General features: G+C 42.8%; 1 protein-coding gene across 1 annotated transcript in view; it reads left to right on the top strand.

The window, feature by feature from the left end:
* Nucleotides 1–290: 290 nt before the first annotated feature.
* Nucleotides 291–23,599, top strand: part of pparaa (peroxisome proliferator-activated receptor alpha a) — a 47,828-nt gene continuing 24,519 nt past the window's right edge. The window contains exons 1-2 of the mRNA XM_083999836.1: nt 291–719; nt 5,544–5,601. The gene's annotated coding sequence lies outside the window, so the exon portion shown is untranslated. The remainder of the gene's footprint in view (nt 720–5,543; nt 5,602–23,599) is intronic.

Here is a 23,599-nt window from a genome sequence, read left to right as displayed (position 1 = left end):
CCGTTAAGTTTAGGTGTCTTTGAATTCCCACGTAGTGAGTGTCACTGTGAAAATGTCTTTTTCATAAGGCTGACATCAGGTAAATTCACAAAAGCAAACAGCGCTTTTAAGATCCGCGGTGGGGGCAAGAGGAGGAGGAGGAGGGGGTGGTGGGGTAGTGAGGGAGAGCTTAATAATGTCTCAACACAGTCTAGTTTTTGCAGATATTTCAGTGTGATGTGCCTTTTCTGTTTTTTCTTTTTTTTTCACCCTTTAGGAGACATTAAATAAGCAGCGCGATAGTGCAGGCTGCTGCACACCCAGGCTGGTTGTATAACGGGGCTTCACCTCAGCTGAACTTGACGCATCTGGTTCATCGGCGGCGCAGGACGCGCGGCGCAGTCTGCAGCCTGTGTGTCCCCATTGAACCGAGCTGGATGGCCGGCGAGAGAGGAAGAGAGAGGGGGGTGGGGGTGGGGGCAACTCTTTCAATTGTCCGGTAGTCGCTCTCGGAGATTGTCTCCCGACATATTCGACATGACGAGCCTTTTCTGTCTCTCAGACTACAAATATTGTCGCTTTGTGTTGTTTTTGTTTTTTTTATTTTTTTATTTCCTGCTCTCAAATCGCCCAGACACATAATAGAGGACAAGCAGCCGTCTAGGAAATATAAAGCCCGCGGACTTGGAGTTGGACACCCCGGAGGAAGAGACCATCCAACTTGAACTTGTCACCTACCGGTGCGTAGTGTTTAATTTACCCATTTCTCTTTATAAGGTGATTTTTTTAGAGGTTTACATTTGCGTAAAATGCGTAAAAAAAAAACAAAGAGGACGGACTGTTTTAAGCGTAAGCATGCAGCGGTGTGTTTCCCTCAGACTGGGTCAGTGCATATTGACACTGTTATGACTGAACCGATCCGCGGTCCTTGGGGGGAAGTTTCCAGGGTGCTAAAAACAAACGCTTTCGGAATAACAGCTCAACGTCTTAACATAATCGTCTGTAAATGTGAGAACAAGTCCCCTCACGTCGTCTCGCCTTTATGTGGAAATGAAACGGTGGCTGGGCTGTAGATTCTCCCTCGCAATACAAGAAAAGAGGTCGCCTTTTTTACTGCCCTAGTTTCCCTTCGCGGAGAGAGAGCGAGAGAGAGGCATAATCTTTCCCTTTGTTATCCCCGATGCAGAGATAGGCAGCCGGGCACATCACGTCAATCCAGCGCAAAACATGACCGCTCTCCATGTGAGCAATTTGTAAGATTTCAGTAAAATGTGCATTTAATTAGAAAAGCGGCGTTTCCCGAGCTGTTCACCCTGAGATAATCAGTGTCTGTAAGACATGAGACATATGGTAGAGCTGTGCGGTTTCCCCTGATGTGTCACTGTGGTTTCCCTCAGAGAAGTTTTTGATGAAATTAATTCATTGAAATCTGAGAGGAGCTAACTCAGCAGTAGCTGAATGTATTTTTAATGGTTAAAAGGCCTGTATGGAGCTTCCTTGGCTGTTTTTCCTCTTATGTCCAGCGAGCCACTTTGAAAGACTAGGACATATATATATTTTAAAAAGGATAGCAACTTTAATTCCTTGACAAAATTAAAATGAGGATGTCTGCGTTAATATTTATTTGGTATTACATATATGTGTGGGTGGGGAGTCATAACAGGAGCTGCACATTCATCAGGTAGGACATGTAGATTTTCCCAGTGGACAGTAAAACAAAAACAGTGCTTTATAGGTTCATATAGTTTGCTTTATAGCCTAAATTGTTTAGATTTAAATAATTAATAGATAAAATTGCACATTTTACTGAAAAATAATCAGTTTGGATCACCATCTTGATGTGAGACACTAAAACAAAATACAGTAGTGCACTGACTGTCATAGAAAGATCCCTGCTTCACAATAGAGAGGCATTAAATTTTACACTGCATGAAATTGCGGGATGTGGACAACACGGTGACATTTCAACATGTCACCATGTTGTGTTTGGGATTCAGACATGGTCTCTGTTTAGTTTAGCTGCCTCAGATCATTCCACACATATTGTCCATGCCTTAGATAACTTTTAACCATGGTACATCGACACCTTATGCTCAGCACAAAAGTGTAAAAGTGGCACACACACGCAACACACTTTTATCAGTTTATCTCAAAGGGTTCTTTGTCCGTTTAGATCGTGTCTGGCATCCTGCACATCTGGGCATGTATTTTGCTTCATGTGCTATCAAAGCTTTTGTCTGCAGGTTGGTTGTCTGGTTGGGTAAGATTATGTTCATACTGGAGAGTGTGTCGAAACTGTAATGCAACAGTGTGTCCCAGGAAAAGATCTGTGCTGGCCGAACATGGACAGAAACATGGCGTTGTGTTGTTATCGCATTGTCTAATGCTGCATGTTATTTTTCTCATCTTTTCACTGGAAATAGAAACGGAACCGTTAAACGCGAGAATATGATGAGAGTCAGTATGACCTTTTGGCCGTGGCTCCCGGTCGCAAACAGGCTCTTTTATATGATGTATTAATACCCCGATATTGCATGTTTATAAAGCGCAGTCACCGTTATAAACAGGAAAATGCCATTGTGCTTTCGAGAAAATGGAGCAGAAACACAGGTGGCCCTCAGACAATGGACCGGGGCTCATTTCTCCACTGTGAGTCAGTGGGACAGGAGAAAGCACATGGCTGCAGAGTGAAAATTGGCGAGATTATTGTCTGAATTACCCTGCCACCCTGTAGCTCAGAGCCCCGTTGTGGACCATATCTGCAGTGGCCAACATGGAGACGAGAGGAGGCTTGGATTCACCCGAAAATTTCTCTCATTTGCTTTCAGAACAGCTTCATCCTCCCTCCCACTCTCCCTCCCTGTCTCTCATATCTCACGCAATTGATTGAAACCCTAAACGGCAAGATCAGGCCCAGCGCAATCCAGCCTTTCTATGAATAGTTGATTGGATGTGATGGCGATGGGGTGTGTTGTTTCTTTAAGGGCATTTCAGGTCAGAGAGCGGGAGGCGGTGGGGTTGGCGTAGCGGGGGGGCGGTGGGGGGGATTTTCGGCGCGCACGGTTATACTGCAGTGTGGCGTGTTGTGCTGTCCTGTCCTGAGCTGAGTTTTAGAGGCGCACAGAGACTCCTGTCACTCCCTAATCAGGTCATCTGGCATTTTGAGAATGCATGCACGTAGTGCTTTGGTTTCTCCCTGTGAAGAGACATAAAAGGTGTTCCTCTTTTTCAGATACATATCATTTATTCTATTGTGTGTGTGTGTGTGTGTGTGTGTGTGTGTGTGTGTGTGTGTGTGTGTGTGTGTGTGTGTGTGTGTGTGTGTGTGTGTGTGTGTGTGTGTGTGTGTGTGTGTGTGTGTGTGTCCGAGCCACCTTGTCTTGTTCTAATATGCACAGATGGATGGTGTATTAAAAGTAATAGCAGTGGGCGTCTGTCACCGATTATTTCAGTTTTCTTGGTATTAATAATGTGGCAAGCCATGAGCTGACAGTGTAGTGTGTAGCGAGCGGTTATTTCCAAGTGCAGCGGTTGTGTGCGTGCATGTTTGTTGCTCTGGTATGTCTCTGCTGTCCCCACCAAACACTTCACGTTTTAAATCTCTGCGCATCTCAGTGCAGGGCATTTAAGTGCTTGACCTAATTTCTCTGGCAGCGAAGAATCCACTAGTGAAGGCCTTCCTCTGTGTGTATTTGTGTGTGTGCGTATGTGCGCACGCGCGCGTTGCTCTGGGTGTTTCCTCCTTGCCTTTCTAACAGGAAGCTGATGTGGAGTTCAACTGAGGACAGGGAAAAGGCCTTTTCTTTCCACTGTGAATCATTTGAGAGAGAGAAAAAAAATGAAAAAAAGAGAGGGGAGAAAAAAAAGGGACCAGGCCGCTGCATTGATTCAGCCCTCTGCAATCTGGCTTGCTTCTCTCTCTTTTTGTTTTTCCCTCCCTCTTCCTCTCTTCATTCCCCCATACCTTATTGTCGGTTTCAGCTTTTTTCTCAGTCTTTCGTTTTATTTCTACTTCTACTGATCTCGGGTAGACAGCAGCGTTCTGGAGGGAATCAGCGAGTTTATGGAGAGTTCACGAGTCCTGTGAGAACATGGGGAGGGAGGGGGGCAGAGGAAAGGAGAGACGAAAAGCAAATGAAGCAGGGCTCTGTGGGGAGCAGTGCAGGTTCTTCCGGTTCAGTTTTAACATACCCACAGCAAAAAGAGGCTGCCCGCGTTATGTACTCATGAGGAGAAAAAAACCAACATAAAACACCTACACAAACTGGCTTTATTAAAGTGTTGAGGTGCTGTGAAAGACTCTGGATCCCTTTGTATCCTTTAAGCTGTGATAGTATGGAAAGAGCTAGAGCTAAAAGCAGCTGATAAACCCTTCTGGGTAACAGATAAATGGCTAAATTGTTCAAATAAATTTCCTTTCATAGCCACAATACCAAAGACCGCTTGTATACATCGTCCTCCTCGGACCAAAGCTATAATAATTTTTTGGTTGTAAACTTGATGTGGATTTATTCAGCCTGAAGGTCACTGAGTTTAAATTTGTTCTCAGTCACAACTCATGTCGGATGACACTTATTCCAAGAATCAAATACAGGCCAAGGCAAATGTTAGAAATGTTGAAACAGCATGACCTAAACCCTAATTGCAGATAATCTCATCTTCAAGGTTCCTTGTACATATTGCAGTAAAAGGGGATTTTTAGGAATTAAATAGGACCAGATATTCTGAAACCACCTACTCAGCCTCTTTCATGCTTTCAAAATCTTTAACTGTTTGAGTTTATGTCTACAAGATTGAACCAGACCGCAGTACGATACAGCACTGCTGCTGCAGCAGTATAACAGAAATATTCATGAATACACATTCAGTGGAGATGCACAACTGTACTGTTCATGGAATAATGTAGCAGCCTTTTCTTTGCCTGTACTGCTTGTGTGTATGTGTAACCTTGTATCAATGCAGCAGCAGCAGAAGAGCTGATTTGCTTCCATTTAAACCACTGCCTTACCCACGTTCCCTTGAGCCTGACGCAGACGTCCACCATTGTCCGAGCTCTGGCTGACTCTGCGCCTTGACCTTCCTAAAGGGCAGAAAGTGAATCAGTGAAGTGTTTCATTATTATACTCAGAATGGACATAATTTGTTGATAGCATCATCTACATTTCAATGGCCTCAAAGCAAATAAAACCGTTCTCTCATGCTTCTTTTATATACATGTCCTCTATTGTGGTATCATCGATGTAATTAAGAAAAGACAAGCTTGTTACTGTACTTCATGAAAAGATTAAGTGTCCTTGATATTTTGAATAAAGTCCAGCTGGTCCTTTGCCCAACAGCACTGACATGTAACAGCAGCAATGTTCCACTAAGAATGTCCTGTTCTCAGCTTGTCCTGGCGCTCTGTGGGAGAACAACACGCAACCGAACCACGCAGCACACGTCCTAATCAATCACAGTCCTCCATCAATTTTTTTTTTTAGTGCAGGTCGAAACAGCAGAGCGGTGACTGTCCACTGTTTGATTTGTGATTTGACATTTCTTTTCTTTCTGTGTTTTCGATGCAGGGCGAGGAGGACGCGGAGGAGGATGTGGAACCACGAGGCCTCAGATGCCGCAAAACAGGTGAGTACATGAGGACTCTAACACACACACACATGCACCAACGCCCACTAAGGCTGTGCAGAAAGATAGGAGCAAAAACAATCACATTATGACACTTCAAATTTCAATTCGAGTCAATCTGGTCACACTCTTACTCGGGTCAGAGCTACTGTTATTACGTGCGTATGTTTTATTGTGCCCCTAAAATATTTCAAACTTTTTTATTTTGTCTCACACAAATAATAATACATTTATTTTAATCCTTTCAGCTGCATGCTTCTCTCTCAGTCAAACACTCTCTTGAAAAATGCATTTTGAATCCAGTAAGGTTATATAAAGTGTAAAGAATAAAATGGAAATTGAAATTAATTCTGTAAAAGATAGTGTACCGTATTCATTAATATTATGTCTAGAGAGCAAGAAAAAAAAATACACTAAGCCTAATGCACAATCTGGGCATCATTCCTCATCTCTTGTTAAAATGTAAGTGGTAGCAAGACAGAAAATAAGAGGATTAATGCTCAAACTGACAGTCTCTGTCTAATGTCTCAATACACCTGAGTATATTTTTAATAGACCATAATGAGTAGCTGCAGCTGCTGCAGCAACACTGTCAGCACTTTGACTTTCCTGTAGAAGGGGAAAGATGCCGGACTTTAGCTCTAGAGTGGCGTTACTATGTTAAAGAGTTATAGGGATTTAAACATGGTCAGTTTTACATGAGAAGACTTACAGGCATAAATACAGTTGTTGTGATTATTTAAGATTTCTATTTTCTTCCATGGAGTTAATCCCAACTAGTTGACGTCTTTGACTCCTCATGAATCAGAACATAATGCTGTAGTCATGGAATTGATGATACGCGAAAATGTGGTTTTCTGTGAATTGTACAGTGAATGAGTAACGTTTTACTCAATGGGGACAGTTTTGGTTCCAAAGTAGTTGAATGAAAGTTATAGGAAAGATTCCTGACTGAAGTTTGTGACAACAGTGTGAGATTAATGTGCGTGATCTCTCAAGAGAACTGAACAAATAATATTCTTGACAAAAACACTTGTAACTGCAGTGCAGTACCTGTCACTGGTCTGGGTGAAATCCTGGTTGCAAGTATTTTATCATGTTTGTTTTTACTTACATGAGCTACCAGATGGGTGGGGCTTACTGCTGCAGTATTATTCCAGTAGTGCAAGATCAATGTCAGACTCAGAAGAGTTCACTGAGTTCACTGAAGCAGCTCGAAACCTGATGTTCCTCTTAATCATAAGTGTTTCCTAAGTGAGAAAAAACCCTCCTCCACACACATGACACAGTCACGTACAAAACAGTATTTTGTACACGAGGCCTCTCTGAAGCCACAGAATTTAATTCTTGTATTGAATGAAATATTCCACCTCAAGAAGCCGTCTTTTTATGGCCCCACCATTACATCAAATGGAAAAATTCTGCATGTCTCTTGCATCAATTTATACCATTCCCCCATAATTCAGCGTGACATATTTAGTATGTTTGGAACCATTAGGAACTTCACTGTGAAATAAAGTTCTGTGGCTTTGAATGATTGGCTGCAGCACATGCTTTTGACTGATGGAGTGGGACAGAATACTTTCTTTACATTTTTTTATTTTGTTGTGGTAGCTCAGCCGTCTTCTTGTGTTGTTCTGGATGGAGATTTGACTTGGAACCACCAGTGCACTTTAGCCATCCTGTCCTGCCCTGTGGGTTTGATGTATAAGCAGCAAATTATTGTAAGTCTAACAATTTTAGCTACTTGATGCCTTTCTCCGGTTAAATTATTGATTAAAGCAAAGTTTTTATACTGTAGCTGAGTCAGCACAAGAGCTGATGATTTATAGTGTTGGGTAGTTGAAAAAATGTAGGTTTACATTCTTTTGCATTGCATAAACAATATGCATGTTAACACATAATTGTCAAAGTAACCAAATTATAACTGATGGATAAAAGAGCAAAGAAAGTACAGAATCATTTCATCTGGTAGAGTAAAACAGTAAAGTCTTGCAAAACAGAAATGGCTTTAGCAATACAGAAAATCTAAACTACCTAAGTTTTCCATAAGTCCATAACAAAACAGTATGATTAGAGTCTGGTGGTCACCTCATAGTCTCAGTCTCTGGTGTTTCTCTTCCCTTTCCACTTCCTCTGCCCTTCTCCCTGCAGAGCCATAGCTCATGTGTGACCTCTGCAGGTGTCACTCCACATACAGCATGGCCAGCAGAAACACTGGATGTGATATGGGATCTGATAGGTTTTCTTGAAAGGCCTACCACTGGAAATGAAAAAATAGAATAAGATACAGCACTTGCTTTTCTCGGTGTAACATTTACACATCCAAATACATCGGCATGAAAGAGAAAAGTAAATGAACCCGTTGGCACAAGTTGTTTTTGTTTTGTTAATAAAATAAAATGTGATCTGATCTTTATCTAAGTCACAAGTATAGACAAGTTAAGTTAATTACACTTTATTACACACACCCACTATACATTTACAGTGTTGTTGGAAAAAGTAGCTGAAGCCTTTGATTTAATAAGTGGCCAGAGCTTTCTGGCAGCAACAACCTCTAATACGTGATAAGTGTTTTCTATAGCTGCAGATCAGACCTGCACAATGTCCAGGGGGAGTTTAGGACCCTTCCCCCTTTACACAGCCTCTTCAGCTCAGCCATGTTCTTAGGATGTCTGATGTGAGTGGCAGCAGCTCTGACTGGGCCACTCCACGACATGGATTTTCTTTGTATGAAGTCATTCTGTTGTAGATTTACTTTAATTTTGGGGCCATTGCCAGCAGCATCACCCACCCAGCTGCTACTGACCCAGTGGACCGCCACCCTGACACTCAGTCCTGTAAGTGACCTCGATGAACTCCCTGTCTAGCTCTTGTTGTTGTACAGGGATTTTTATTTTTATTTTTACACCAGCTCTTCCCAAACACCTCAGCCAGAGTGTAAACGTCCTCTTTTGGCAAACTTCTGCGGCGCAGTAATGTTTTCCCTCTATGGTGTCCATGGCAGGACAACAAGCCCCATGCACCCATGTCCCACTGAGAATAACTGGTCTTTGAGATGACTTGTAACTAAATCTCTGAATGTTTAAGTATTTTAGTCGAAGTGTCTCTAACCCAACGAGACCAATCTGCTTTCACTGACTGGACCCCAGGCTTGACAACGAACCCCTTACCGCTTTGTTGGTGTCGTTAGGCCAGAGATCCACGTGGTTTTTTCCAGCCTACAGTGTGAATGTCTGAATGATTTGTTTGTTCATTACTGTCACTTGGATGAAGATCTGACAAAATTTTAAGACACATTTATACAGATAGTTCCTAATAGCTTTGCTTACTTTTTCTTGTCACTGTAAATTAATATAATCTCGAATTAAAAGTTATTACTCAGTTTTGGTTTACAATGAATGCAGCTCTTTCTGCAGTTTTATTGAAGTCCTGTAACATGATACGTTAATTAAAAACAGCAATATTTAGATGGATTTAACATCTGTTTTATATGAATGCTTAAAGCCACATAACTTTGGCCAACATGGACTTTAATTCGTCAGTGTCAAGTAGGAACTCACTTAACTTATGGCAGTTTCATACTGCATGTCCAACAACATGAACTCAGCCAAATGTTTATTATGAAAATAAATTTAGCCAGTTGCAAAAGGAAAAAAATAATTAAATGAAATGAGTCATATAAATATTTGCAGAACTTGAAACAGTAGAGATATCACGCCAGGGGGTTGCAACCGCAACTGCATAATAAAATGTGACATTTTGTACATCCAATTAATACAGGGACAAAGTTTCTACATTTACACTGTACTAGACTGGAGATTACTGTAGTGACTTTATGGTTGTTGGTTTACCTCCCACCGGATCATTACTGTTCCAACTAACCCTTCATTTGATAGAACTAGTTTAGTGGAAGTCCAGTAGGCAGCGTCCCTCAGATCAGGTGTTGTCCAGATGTTTTGGTGAGAGCCATCCTCAGGCTTGTACTAATCTCTTATTTGGAGAGAAGGGATGGAACAAGAAAGCCCTCCACAACTTCCAACAACCTACTGTATACTGTCAGAAAAAGCTTATTCATTCAGCATCAGATGAATTTTTTTTTTTTTTTTTTTTTTACACATGCACCATTCTTGTGTCCCATTTCCAGTCAGACGAGGTGCAGCTGAACCGAGCTTCTGTCCTGCACATACAATGCCATATTTCATTTAAAGGTTGTTTGTTTGGCATTTTAATAGATATTTTCATCCCAAAGCCTCCCACAGCGCCTCGACTTGCTTTCAATTTTAGCATCAGAGACTGCGTTTACATGCAGAAGAATTTTGTTTTTGTAACCCAGTTAACCCAGTTGTGGGTGGACTCATTCAAATCTTCGATCTTAGTTTGAATTGCTCATTCTCTGAAAATATGGAAAACCTCAATTGGGCTGTCTGGCTTTTTTCCCATTACCGTGGTATGTAAATACCTTACTCACATTTTTATCTTTGTGCAATTAAACTCATACTTCTGCACTGTCCTTTTTATTGTTGATGTTATTTTATTAGAGTTAATCTAATAATGAATCAAGAGGGAGGCTGGTCCTTCCTTTGTGTATTTATTTGTTATTTAGTCTCACATCTATGTATTCGTCTGCCACTCTACCTCTCTCCCTCCCCCCTGGTCTCGCTGCTCATTTATTATTCTATACCCAATGGACAGAATTAAAAAGTAGGATATGATATTAGCCACAGGGACTCACTGAGTATCCTTGCTAAAGCCAAGGTGGATTAAGCAGTGTCTGATTATCAAGCTTGACTGGTGCCATGCTTGATAACAGGACCAGTTCAGGTCCACTGGCGTCCAATTACAAACTATTACATACGAGGTAATTATGGGGTAAAGTTCAGGGCAGTGTAACAGTGTTTGCGATTTAGGGTAGGGAGGAATTACAGCAAAGGTGTAAGGTGACTTCATCCTGTGTGTGTGTGTGTGTGTGTGTGTGTGTGTGTGTGCGTGCGTGCGTGTGCGTGCATGTGTGTGTGTGCTCATGAAGGAGAAGTAATTAGAGTGGATGGTTGCTCTCCACCAGACAACCAGAATGAACTGTGCAATGGCTAAAAGAATCTCTGTCTCCCTCACTCCCCAGTTCTCTCAGACTGGGGGCTGCCCTGCCTCCACAGAGCGCTCGGCCACTGCTGCATTGTGGCCCGGGGCCTCATTTGAATGGGCCTTTAGTATTTTGTGTGAACAAGTCAGCGCCATTTGCATTTGTTCCAGTCACAAAGGTTTAACAGGTCAATAGGGACTCCCTGGCAGAAAACTAACACGCTAGGGTACCTTTTTTTTTTCTCCCTCCCCTCACGTCTCCTCCATCGCTGTGGTTGTCAGGCACCCGGCTGGCTTGTCCTGGTAGTATGTATCCCAAGCATGTGGCGTGTATACAGAACATGTGTGTAAGCGTGTGTGTGTATGTTTTAGGACATGATTGGCGACAGCAGGGTGTCAGGGTCAGAAAAATACGAGATAATACTCTCCAGGTTGTCCTGACAAAAGTTTAATTAACATACAACTTATAGCAGGAGCTTGTTTTGTGTGTGTGTGGATGTGTAAAAGACAGAAACTTTCTCTTAGACAGACACACACCAGCACATTTAAGTCTGCAGGCCAGCAGAGTTTCATTTCCTGATCCGGGGGTATTGACATTCATAATAACATTTGTTACATGGTGTGGGACAATACGCAATGATATGTGCGAGCTAATTCCCCCACCAGCTTCACCACAAGTGTGATGCTGGAATAAATGACTATTGTGCCATTTATAAAGATGTACAAGCAACACTTTGTTAGAAGGGCTTTTAGTTTGTTACTTGTATTCTCTGGGAACTTGACATATTTAAGTCTCCTGTTTTGCATTTAGAAGCAAAAAAAAAAAAAAAACTGTTTGTAGCCTTTTATCCTTTCTAATGAAAACAAATAGAAGTTAGCTTCAATATGTCAAACTAGCTTAGCCAGTGTCCATGTCCTCTGAAAGGACCGACTTCACTAACATGCAATTTTTCAATTCAGTGCCTCCCAGCACAAAAACATCTTTACAGCAGATACTAATTCTGTTTCTAATACATGTTATTAGCCATATAAAAGCTTTTAATGGGTCGCATTAAAATATTTTCATATGTCTAAGTAAAATAGTAAATTGCTACTTTCTAGGGAAGTGCAAAACTATTATGCTCAGTAAGTCCTAACATTGTAAAACAGTAGCTGTTGTGCCAGTAAGCTTATTTGAATAGATATTTAGAGAGAACGGAGTATCGTCTCATTAAAGATTTATTGTGATTTTTGGAAGGATGGCAGAACTGACTTTTTATGGTTCTATTTTCTACTGAGTATAGCCTCTGTCACTCATATGGCTCGCTTGGGGCTTTCAAAATCCAAAACCAACAGCGCAGTGAGCAAGTTTTTTTTTTTTTTTTTTAAATCGTCTACATGCTTATACACATAATCTTTTTTTTTTTCTTTTTTTTTTTAAAGTTAACTTAGTGCAAGCAGTGCTTTGCTCTTGAAATAATAGAATAATGCTGGTACACCGCAGCATTTCCATCCACTTGATGTGGGTTTTAAGTGCAGTCATAGCAGCAGGGTCTCTAAGTGCTCACAGAGATTGTCCTGCATTTAAAATGTCAAAGGCTGCCTCCTCATAACAGTCAGGTGTAGCGCTGAAGGGTCCTCAGGTAGGACAGCAAACCCACCCCCCACCTGTTCCCTCACTCTGGGTGAGAGGATGCACCTGAGTGGCTCCTGAGCAAAACACACGGCGAAGCCTCAGTGTCACATTTGACACTTTATACGCAGCTGTTACTAACGTTCCTCAGCCCTGTTTATCACCTTTTATATTGACACTGAGGTTTTATCAAAACGTAATAACCTTCAGCAAACAAAATGATACAATTTGCTGTTTACAGCAGTGACACGTCCAAAGAGACTTATTGAGTGTAATGCAACTCAATGCCCCATTCAAGGTCAGGTGTTTGTATAGTTAATAGTCCAAGGAGTATGGATTTATTTTTTGCAACACAGCATTTGAGCTGTTTACTTACGGATTTGTTTGCATCAATAGCAGAAACCCAGTTTGTGTAATCTGCAACAATGACATAAGCTCTTATATTATTTGTGACTGAATATGAAATTGACCATGTAAAGCTTAAGAAAGAAAAGTATTAGTTTTCAGTGTGTCTTTATCCTGACCACAAGTATGAAATAATACGACTGTGAATGTCTGCTCAGCAAATGTATACAAAGAAGTCACTGATAAATCACCTCTGTAGAGAAAAGACGTTTTCTAGCCCGTGAGACTCTGGTTGTGAAGGTCTGTAATCCAGTGTTGAAGCTCGTTCCAGGCATTAGCCAGTTTCATCACTGTGTACACTAACATGTACACTATAAGGAACGTGCCTTAGTGACTTGGCGCACATAGCATAAATACAGCAGAATACACAGACACACACAGACACAGTGTATATAGTAGGCCACAGAACTATGTACACATCATGTACAGCTGTACACATGATTAAAATATGCACTGATAGCGTTCGTATCGGCACATTGCAAGTCGTCCTGCACAGTATTTTACCGGGGTGTTTGACAGACAGCAGAGGAGGGGGAAATCAAACATTTAGTGGCAGACCTGAGTGGGAGCCATGCTTACAATTGCTCCTGTCATGCTGATCTGGGCCCGCCTGGCCACAGTGCTGTGCTCTGCTCTGCTCTGCTCTGCTCTGCTCTGCTGTATTTTGTTGCAATTGTTTGTGTTGAGCTGAGCTGTGACCCACTATTTGGACTTCTGTTCCATTATCTTTCAAAACTTGCTGCACTCGGGGTATCAAGCAAAGAAAAGCGAAGTGAGAGCCCAGCGTCAGGTGCTACAAGCTGCTAGCTAGGCCTGTAGCCAGGCCCAGAGAGCCAGACCTGGCAGCTCCGAGGCTGCGACGTGTGAAACGCTGCACACAAAGGAGCTCGCTCCATCTGTATGCACCCTACATAGGCAGGCTTTTGTTGCAGCCGACAGGCACATGACTGCTAGCATCTTAACCCCTGAGAGCCAGCGTCTCCTTTCCCCTCTCACTAGACTACACACTGCAGCAGACACCACAGTGAGTTAATACTTTTAGGAAAAGAGCCAGGGGTTTAATAGTAATTCATGTGTTTTGTATTTTTGGGAACATTTCACTTAGCAAAACTCCCCCAAAAATAGTTAAAAATAAGAAGTATGATGCAAACATCAGAGTTTTAGTGTAATGTTTATAAACAGTTTAAAATAATCTGACAAATGTGTTCATATCCTGGCAAAACTCAGAGAAAGCAAAGTGAATGCTATACATTGTCTGAAGAATTGGATCAGGGGTTCATCTGGGGTTAATATCGAGGTCAGACATGAATAGGAAAAACAGCAAAGAACTTTTTTTTGTGTGTTGACTGTTTTCACATGAAATATATGGGGAAAAAAATGCAGATGGCTATTTTATGTCTGGATTTACAGAACAATAATAATGCAGGTCAGATTTAGGTTTGTTTTCACATTTAAGCTTTAAATGCATTTCCTGTTTACTGTTGGGCCAACTTTGTGCGAAACGTACAGACAAATAAGCAAAGTTGTGGGGGCAGTTGAGAAATGAGTCCGCTGCCTCCCACTGGGAGACCCCTCTGTCAAAATCCAATTAAAGATAAATCACTTGCATCAAGACTCGACGGCTGCGGCAGTTAGGAGATGCTCCGACCTATTAGCACTCTTCATTTTTCAATTTCAGCGTGCTACATGGATGTCCTTGAGTAGATCACTAAGTCACTCACACACACATACACCGACACACACACAAAACCTCTCAATCTCTGTCTGGGAATTTTTTTTTTTGTAAACCAGCAAAGAGAAATGATACAAATTATCGTCTTAATTCTGAAACGTAACTTGTGGATTTCGTGCTCAGATAAATAGATCCTATTGGTTTCATGAGGACAAACTCATGTGCCCCCACGATTGTGTAACCCAGACAACTCCAGACGTGTGTTTGCGTGTGCGTGTGTGAAGTCGGAAGCATGTGTGTGTGTACACTCATGCTAGATATGAAATCAAACAAACAGTCTGTTTGAAGCGTTCCTGAACCCTTAGTCAGCTGAACTGGATAGGGGCGACTGAGACGAGCGTGCTGTCACTCAGACAGACAAGTGTCTGATTTTTTTTGGAAATAAGAGGAGAACAGAGGGTAAATCACAGGGAGGACAGGGATGCTGCAGTTCAAATAAAACTTGGAAATAACCTCCCCCTCTTACCCCCTTTTCTCCAACACCACCACCACCGTCCTCATATGAAATGTGGGTGTACGGTCCCGATGGGGGCTGGGGTGCGAATGGCTCCTCTCTGGGCTGAGCTAGGTCACGCAGGCCCATCCAGGCTGCAGTGCATCTGTGACGTGGCATTAAACTAGAACCAACAGCAGGTCCGAAACCTTTAAGAGGTGGTACCACTCCCTGAGAATACCACAGACCTGTACGTAAGCTGATGTATGATAAGAGCTGAAATATAATGATTTATTAATGTGGGATGGACCCCTGAAATGTGAGCATTAGTAACTAGAAATCATTAGAGGTGTATGTGTGTGTGTGTGAGGCAGGAGGAGGGGAGAAGAAGGGGTAAGTTTCAAATATCAAAAAAATGCATCCGAAAATGTTTTTCAAATTTATTTTTTGACCATCTGCAGTTTGTAATTTACCTTTGTTTTTTGTGTATTGTTAAAAACAAGTTACTCCAGAGTGGTGTTTTCAGAAATGACACGTTAGACCTATAATGTTGCAGCCTTGAGAGCACTTGACTCCCAATTCAGAGCTTTTTTCCTGTGTCATTGAGCATTGCAGGAATATTTCGATGCCTCACAATCAAAGCTTATTTACCGCAAGCTTGAATAAGACCAAGGTAGCAGGGATCGCAGCATTAATTTAGCTATAAATTGAATTTTGTCATGCTTCACACAGTTATCACAAATTACAGGGAAAAAAGCCCTTTTTGCCAAAGATGAGAATGGCGCTCCTTTGTTCCCTCGATAAACATCCCGGTAATTACATTTTTTTAATGTCCTCGAGATGGACAGTGTATTCTGTTAGCTAAATTAGAAACCAAACTTTTCTAATAAACCTGACAGTTGCAAAATGACCTAGAGAGGGGAGTCGCACAGTTAACTGAAAGTAGGACAGTAATTCTCCCAAAGCACTGCCCTTCCTTTAATGAGAAGAGCTCGAAAAAAAAAAGGGACGACTTGTGAAGTTGTCATATTGCTCGCTTGTTTGGGATTTATTGTTTGTTTGGCTCTTTTTAAAAACGGTGTAGTGTACTTGTCTGTGGAGAGCGCAGGTCCATTTTGTCTCTCCTCTCTTCCAACCTTTGCTCTGCTCTGCTCTGCTGCCGAATGGGCTCCCTCCACACAGAGAAGCTCGGTTTTCAGAGGTGAGTGGCTTAATGATTATCAAAGAAATACATTTTAAATCAAAGAGCTCAGTTTGTGCCCTTGATAAGTGCGAACTGTGGTCGGAAAACACTTGAGAATGTTTTTCTGACCTTGCAGGGCTTCTACCTCCTGTTTATTTAGATTTCAGCAAGCTGATTTACCCTCCTGTGTATTCACATAATAAAAGTTATAAAAATATTTTTTGCAGACTAAAGAAAATGTACACATGTATTTATTTCTTTTCACACTTTAATTTGAAATAATGAAAAACCACACCTTTTCATAAGATCCAGGCAATTTGCAGGAATAATAGCTGGATATGAAAAGGAGGATTTTCTAATTCCTCATTCAAAATGTGTTAAATGTCTGAAAATGAGATGATTTTATACACATAGGTGATCAGTTATTTTCTAATCAGTTGCAATATATTTTTATTATTTTACTTATTTGAAGGGTTTTAAAGTTTCAGAGGAGCAAGCTGTGACAGCCTGAATATCAGCTCCCTCACTACACCTGACTGCAGGAGCTGAGAGGGAAAAGTCTCTTCTTGTTTTCAACTGCATCTGAATCTTAGATACTTTATAAAAATGTTTTTGAGCAATAATAATAATGTTCTTTTAAATATCAGTGTTTTTTTAATATCTCGATAAAGTTTTGAGTAAAAAAAAGAAAGAAGGGTACTGCGTTTAAACTTTGTCATTTTCCTCTCGAGAGCTCAGTTCATGAAAAAAGGACAAAATTAAATTGATGATGAAAATGTGTCCGGTGGGATGTAGGAAAAACAAAGATATCATCAGTTTGTTCCTGAAATATACAGAATCTTTTCAAAATAAAAGTTGGTTGTTTTTTTTTCAGGGGTCCTTTTAAAAAAAATTATAAAAAGGAGACGAAGAAAAGGGGGGTAAAAATTCTATTTTGTTTTATCTTATTAGGTTACATTAAAATTTAGAATTGAATTATCCTGCTTTTTGTTTTAAACAAAGTCCTATATTCTTTCAAGTCACTTTTTAAATGATTTCATAAATTCAATGAGTTTTTAAATATATAAAGAGCAAGGGAGTAAAAAAAATCATTTTGATCCCTGACTGAATTTGTCTTCGTTTTTACTCCACTCCACTGATTATACAAACTCGCTTTACATTTACATTTATTCACAATGTGAGTTTTATTTTTACTCTGTGTAAATTACACTGTTATATGAATGTCAAGATTAATATTTATGCATATATGTATAATAATGATGCGTACATTTGGCTTTGTTTTGATCGTTATTATTATGTTTGACATATTTCAATTATATGAAGAAAGAAAAGAGACGAAATACTTCAGACTCATTTTGTCACTCTGGCATCAAATGATTTCATTTCGTACTTGTTATAAACTTTAAAACAACTGGAAAACTTTTTTTTAATGCCTAATATCTAATATCCAAAAGAAAAAATCATGAACAACGATATGAAGAATGCAAAGCGAGTAGAAAAGGTGCAGGATGTCTGCATGTGTCCCTATCGGGCTGCGGAGGGTTAACCTCTCTATCTGTTGGTCCCAGAGTGACTGAAGGAATTCATATCTTCATCTCCTACAGCGCCGTTGTTGTAGGATGTTTGTCTGGCCTTTGTTAAAAATAATATTGGTTCATATATCGAGATGTTTTGCACCGTTTTTGCCGCGATTTGGCAAATTCTGAGTAGTGTGTGTGTGAGTGACTGCATCATTTAGGCTGCCATGTTGTCTCCTCCTGTCCTCCATTTTGTGATTCTGTCTCCTGCTCCTTGCTCACCTGCTTTTATCGAAGTTTCACCAAACTCTCTCTGGCTTTTTTTTATCAAAGTGAATAAAAATAATTCTATAGCTTTCAAGCGCTTTACAGACAGATATTTGATTTTTCTCAAAGAGCAGTTAGGCTTTTGTTTTATGACTGAGACAGCTGACCTGAAGGCTGATCACTTTGCTTTTTACCTTAAAGCACCTTCCTCACAGAGTGAAATGTTGTAACTCCTGCTGCCCTGACAGGCCAAAGCCCTCTAAAGGAGCACTGTGTCCTGTTTGACAAGCCGTTAACTACTTAAAACAATTTGTCCATGTAATCAGCAGCACGCGTGTTAGAGACGGCATGCAATGTTAGTTTTTACAGCTCTGCTGCCGGAGCGACTGTGACCCGTAGCCCCATAATGGCCGCTGGGGGTCACGGAGGTTAATAGAGACTCATGTATGAGGCCCCAGAGTGACATCCCAAAGGGGATGGCCCCTTAATCCTTATTAGGCCTCTGTGTTAGTGATCCTTACCTTTCAAAGCAAACAGCACGCTCCCTTTGCTGTGGGGCCCCCGCCTGCCCCCAGTGTTACACTTCTGACCCCGGGGTCGTGGCCTTTGTTCACAACCCTTCAGAGACTGACCCTAGGGGTCACGGCTGTAATAGAGAAGTTGTTGAGGCGCGTGCTGCTGAGGGGCCCCTCAGCAGACCACCTCGTAGACAGCGCCGGCCCCGCCGGCCCGCCGCTCCGGTCACCAAGAAGAGGAGGAAGTGTGTGTGTGTGTGTGTTCACCGGAGTGTAAATGTATAGATAGCTGTAATTTATAGGCTTCAGACACAACACATAATATACGTGTGAGTTATTACCACAAAAGAAGTGTGGCCGGCTTGTAAGGAAGACTTCAACTTTGGCATTTTAAAGGCAGTAAGTCAAGTATTCAGAGAAAAAGCTGCTTCACTCAGGGTCACATCTCTCTTTACCGGCTGCCCCAGGTGGTTCTACTTATTTAACAGCATATTCTTCACTCTTAACTTAAAGCTATAAGCCATACATTTAAGAAAATGTATTTTTGGTGCAGAAATTGATTATACATTCTTATACATCTATTTATTTTGCGCTTCATTGTGATGATTTTTTCCTCAAACAGAAACTATTAGCCTGCTGAACTGCTGCAGTTCCCTTAAAAACGAACCCAACCATTTGTCATTTAATTATAATTCATAGAGCTTTTTTAAAATATATTATACCGTGTGTATTTTTTCCTCCTTAGTATTAACAATTTTGAGGCTCATATTATTTTCCAGGACTATATCTGTTGCTTGCTTCCAGTGTGTGTGTGTGTGTGTGTGTGTGTGTGTGTGTGTGTGTGTGTGTGTGTGTGTGTTTGTATAACTCGTTTTGACTCTGACTTTCACAAGCATGTTGCCACTGTGCATCATGAGCTGCGCCACACTGACACTTGTACTGTGATAAGTTTATTTGATGGTGTTTTGTATTGGATTCCCCTCCCCCATGCATCTCCCTGACTTGAAGGACTGTGTGATAAAACCTAATTGCTCCACTGCAGCCTCTCCTCTCCTCTCCTCTTCTACCTGCTGGGCTTCGGCTGTCATTTGCAGAGCTGTTCAAATATGACCCCGCATACATGTGAAACACAACAATGCACTTTCTGCACTGACAATAAATGTAAGGCAGAGCAGCGCTTGGTTTTAATCAGGAGGTGAAGGGTGCTGATGAAAAAAGAAAAAGAAATTGTGGTTGTGGACTCTTGGAGGTGTCATAAATGAGGTTGTTAATATTGGAGTTTCATCAATGGCAGCATTACGCAGGCCGCTCCTGCAGGGGCGAGGCCGTGCAGAGGGTTACAGTGTCAGAAGTTGGCAGCTGAGCCAAAACCAGAGCCGTATCCTCAAGTGAACTCTCCACGACGTACGGTGCAACAGGCTCTGCCAAGTTTTTTGAATTCCTGCCACATGTTAGATGGTAAACAACTGACTAGCAGAAACAGTGTCTTAGATAGAGGAGGAAGACTAAAGGGACTCTTCAGATCGCTGATGAAACATGCATTTGTTTACACTATTGTCTGGGTTATATTCAGCCCGCCGTTGTTGTGTGGCGTTTTTTTTATGCTCGCGGCCGTCGCAATTGGTTCAAAGACGTGGCGAGATGTGACGTCACGGGCTTCACTGTGATGACTGGTGCTCGATCCATTTTTCCCATCAAGGGACACGAGTGAATTTACACCTTAATAACGTTGCACAGAAGCTGCGTAACAAGCCGAGTGCCTGTCTCACTCGTGCTGTGTTTTTCACGGGCGTAACTTTTTTCCCCGTGTTTGTGCGTTGTGTGTTTTTGATATGCGGATGGTGCAGCAGGACACACAACACAGGGAAGCTGAGTTTCATTTGAGACTGTGGAGAGCTGAGGAGAGTTGGGCAAGACAAGTGTACTCACTCTCTCTCTCCCTCTCTCTTTCTGAGTTTGTCCTCTGAGGTAGAAACACACACACACACACACACACACACACACACACACACACACACACACAGACACACACATGCACACGCAGCTGCGTAACGCCTCTTCTGTCAGCATCCAAGACTGCGAGTAAGGAGGCAGGAGACACTGCAACTAGCCGAGCGGCCATATTAGTTTTGCTGTTCAGTCGCTCATATTCGCTCTGCTCTTCGTCCACTTCTCCACAGTGAACAAACACACGCATGAGAAAACGCTGAAGTGCACACGAGGTTTTCCCCCTCACATTTATTTATTTTTTTCAAAGTGCGCATTTCCCCTTTTTTGGATTCAGTGTGCGCAATAAAGACAGATTGAAATCAAGAGCAGCTAGCTGTGCTCCACGATGTGAGCTCCGTCGTTTTTTTGGACAGTTCTTTCCCTTTTTCCCCTTCTCTTTTGTGCGGCTGCTACTTTGGGGAGAGAGGAGGGGAAAAAATGTTGCCTGTGCTGAGTTCTGGGTTTCTTTTGGGAAAGAGAAGACTGGAGGGGAGGGGAATGGAGTCCAAAGAGAGAGGAAGTTGGTTTTTGTTGTTGTTGTTTTGTTATTTGTGTTGTTGTTGTAGTTTTTTTTGCCATTGGGGAGTCTGTTGCAAACAGCTAAAGGGCATTACAGCATTTTTGGCCACAGAGGGGAAGTTTTTTGGGGACAGAAGTTGGGTGGAAACCGGACGAGTGTGAATAACCTTCAGCAGGCTGATGCAGAGGTTGGTAGGTGTGCATGAGAGAGAGAGGGAGAGAGAGAGAGAGAGAGAGGAAGACAGCAGGGTGGTATCTGGCACAAAAACATAAAAAAGATCCTCCTCATGCAGCCTTAAATTAACACTAGCTGCTCAGAGCAGGGCTGTTTATTACTGTAGGCTATAACACTGCTACTGAAAGGACAAGAAAGGGTGGGAGACAGAATAGGCTGGACACCAGAGGGGTGGGGGAGGCGGAGGGTGGGGTGGGGGGGGGGGGGGAGGAGGGTGCAGGACACGAGCAGAGTCATCAGCAGAGTCCATTTTATCGTTCGGTTACTGCCCGACATTTCTCCTCTCCTTATTCGCACGCAGAGAACCGCCGGCTTTTTCGCTGCAGTTTTGCAGCAAAGGCAAAAGATTGGCCTAGTAATGGCACATGGCGGCGGGCGCACTGCGGTAAATATTACAAGGCTTTCTTTTTTTTTTTCTTTTTTCTTTTTTTTTTTCGCAGCGCAGTTCACTGTTGCAATCATGGCACCGGCAGTCGTGCCCAGGTGCTTTATCTGGCTTTGATTGCGTGCCAAAACAGTCAACGTAGCCTTTCAACTCATTACCGCGTCTGCCATCGGGAGATAGAAGAGGGCAATCAAATATAGACAAATATTCGCCAGCGATGATGGCAAACTTTCCGTTTTTGCGAGGCCTTCAGCGGGCGCTCGCTGTTGCTTTCACTTCCCTTCCCCACCAACACCACCACCACCACCACCACCCCTCCTGCTCCTCCTCCTGGCTGGAAGTGTAGTGATAAAGGACATGTAGGTCAAAGACAAACTGATATCTGATATCAAACTCCCCGGCAGCAACGGCTCTGAAATAAAGAGAGGTAGTCGTTAATCTTCCACATGAATCTCAAAGTGAGGTGTTGCAAGTTTGTCCCAGAATCCTTTAATCATTCGTGAGTATGTGTGTTTGCTGTGACTCTCCTCCTCAGGAGAAGTGCACCGTGCACCCCCCTCCCCACCCCACCCTCCTCCTCCTCCTCCTCCTCCTCCTCCTCCTCCTCCTCCTCCTATACCCACCACCACCCTCCCCACCCCGCCTCATGCACACGCACGTCGCGCCGGGTCCGGGTGATGAAAACGCGTCGTTGCGCACGCACTCCCACCACACGTCCCTGTTTCATCATCAGCTGAGCCCTTTCTCCTCCACTCACAGCGCTTCTTCCCTCCCTCTCTCGCCCCCTCCCTTCCCCGCTCTTGCTTCTTTTTCTATCCATCGCTCTCCTCCTCCTCCTCTCTCCCTGGGTCCCGGCCACATGCGAGAGGGTAGACTAGGACGCTGCAGCTCTGAAAAAAAAAAAAAAAAAAAAAAAAGAGGGGAAAAACGCTCTGCTGCTATTTCTACAGGCGGGCCCTCCCCTTTAGCTCGTCTGTGCCAAAAGAGGGAGGGATTTTTTACTACTCCCAGTCCCAGGATTTTAACCCTCTGCCTGCTCTCGCTCCTCTGCAAGATCTGCTCCTCAATATCATGCAACAAGTGGCTTTGCTTTACTCATGGTTCGACATTGCTGCGCCATTGGCGAAGACGTTTTTCGGGACCCCCCCGCGCCCCCCCAACACCCCCGTTTCCTTCGCTCCGCGGGCGCCGATCACCTGCATTTGGTCAGTTTTTTGCTTCTTCTTGGGGTTTGTTGTCAGTAGAGTTAAACGTGGACTGGGCAGAATCAGTGGTTTTTGGTTGGTGCCCTGCCGTGGTGCGAATGCCTTTTTTTTTTTGAGCACGTGTTTCTTGATTGCTCGCCATGCTTCCTTTTTTTTCTCTCTCTCTCGCTCTCTCTCTTTTTTTCTTCTCGTGAGTCCTCCCCGGCGCTGAGGAAGAAGACAGCAGTTTGCTTTTTTTTTTTCGCACAGCTGCTTGACTGGCTGTTACCTGTGCATGTATCTTGATTTCAACAGATGATTTCTCATGTATTTTCCTGTTCTCTTATCTGCTTTGCCCTCCACCTTCCTCACCCTTTCCATCTCTAAACCTCTCCCTCTTTTGGGTTTTCTGCCCCACCCTCTCTTCCTCATGCTCCCCTCCACCCCCCCCCCCCCTCTCTCTCTCTCTTTCTTTCTTCCTCTCTGTCTCTCTCTCTCTCTCTCCCTCTCTCTCGTGGGCAGTCTCCAGTGAAAGGGGAGCAGGAGGGCGGAGCAGCAACGGGGCTTTTTCTGGGACAGGTGCCAATTTCAAACAAAAGACACAAAAAGCCAAAAAAAGAGTGAGATAGTTCCCAATGACAGGGAAAAAGTGGCATGTTTCAAGAACTGATTTGTACTAATTACATGTGTGTGCATGTGTAACTATTCTCCTCTTGCAGGACTTTTTTTTATTGCATGACTGAGTAGCAGCCGAGATCTTGAATCCTCTCTCTCTCCCCCTCCCTCCCTCCCTCCCCCTCTCCCTCCCTCTCCCTCTCCCTCCCTCCCTCCTCTTCTTTCTCTGCTGTCTTGCTCCCGTGAAGGCATTTGAGTTTCGAGCGGGGAAAAGAAGGAGGGGTGGGTGGAGTTGGGAAGGGGCAGAGTGGAGGCGGAGCTTTGC

Source organism: Trachurus trachurus (genome assembly GCF_905171665.1).
Source record: "Trachurus trachurus genome assembly, chromosome: 23".
Taxonomy (NCBI): domain Eukaryota; kingdom Metazoa; phylum Chordata; class Actinopteri; order Carangiformes; family Carangidae; genus Trachurus; species Trachurus trachurus.
The sequence above is the reverse complement of the archived record's forward strand: the minus strand, read 5'-3'. Positions and strand labels throughout refer to the sequence as shown.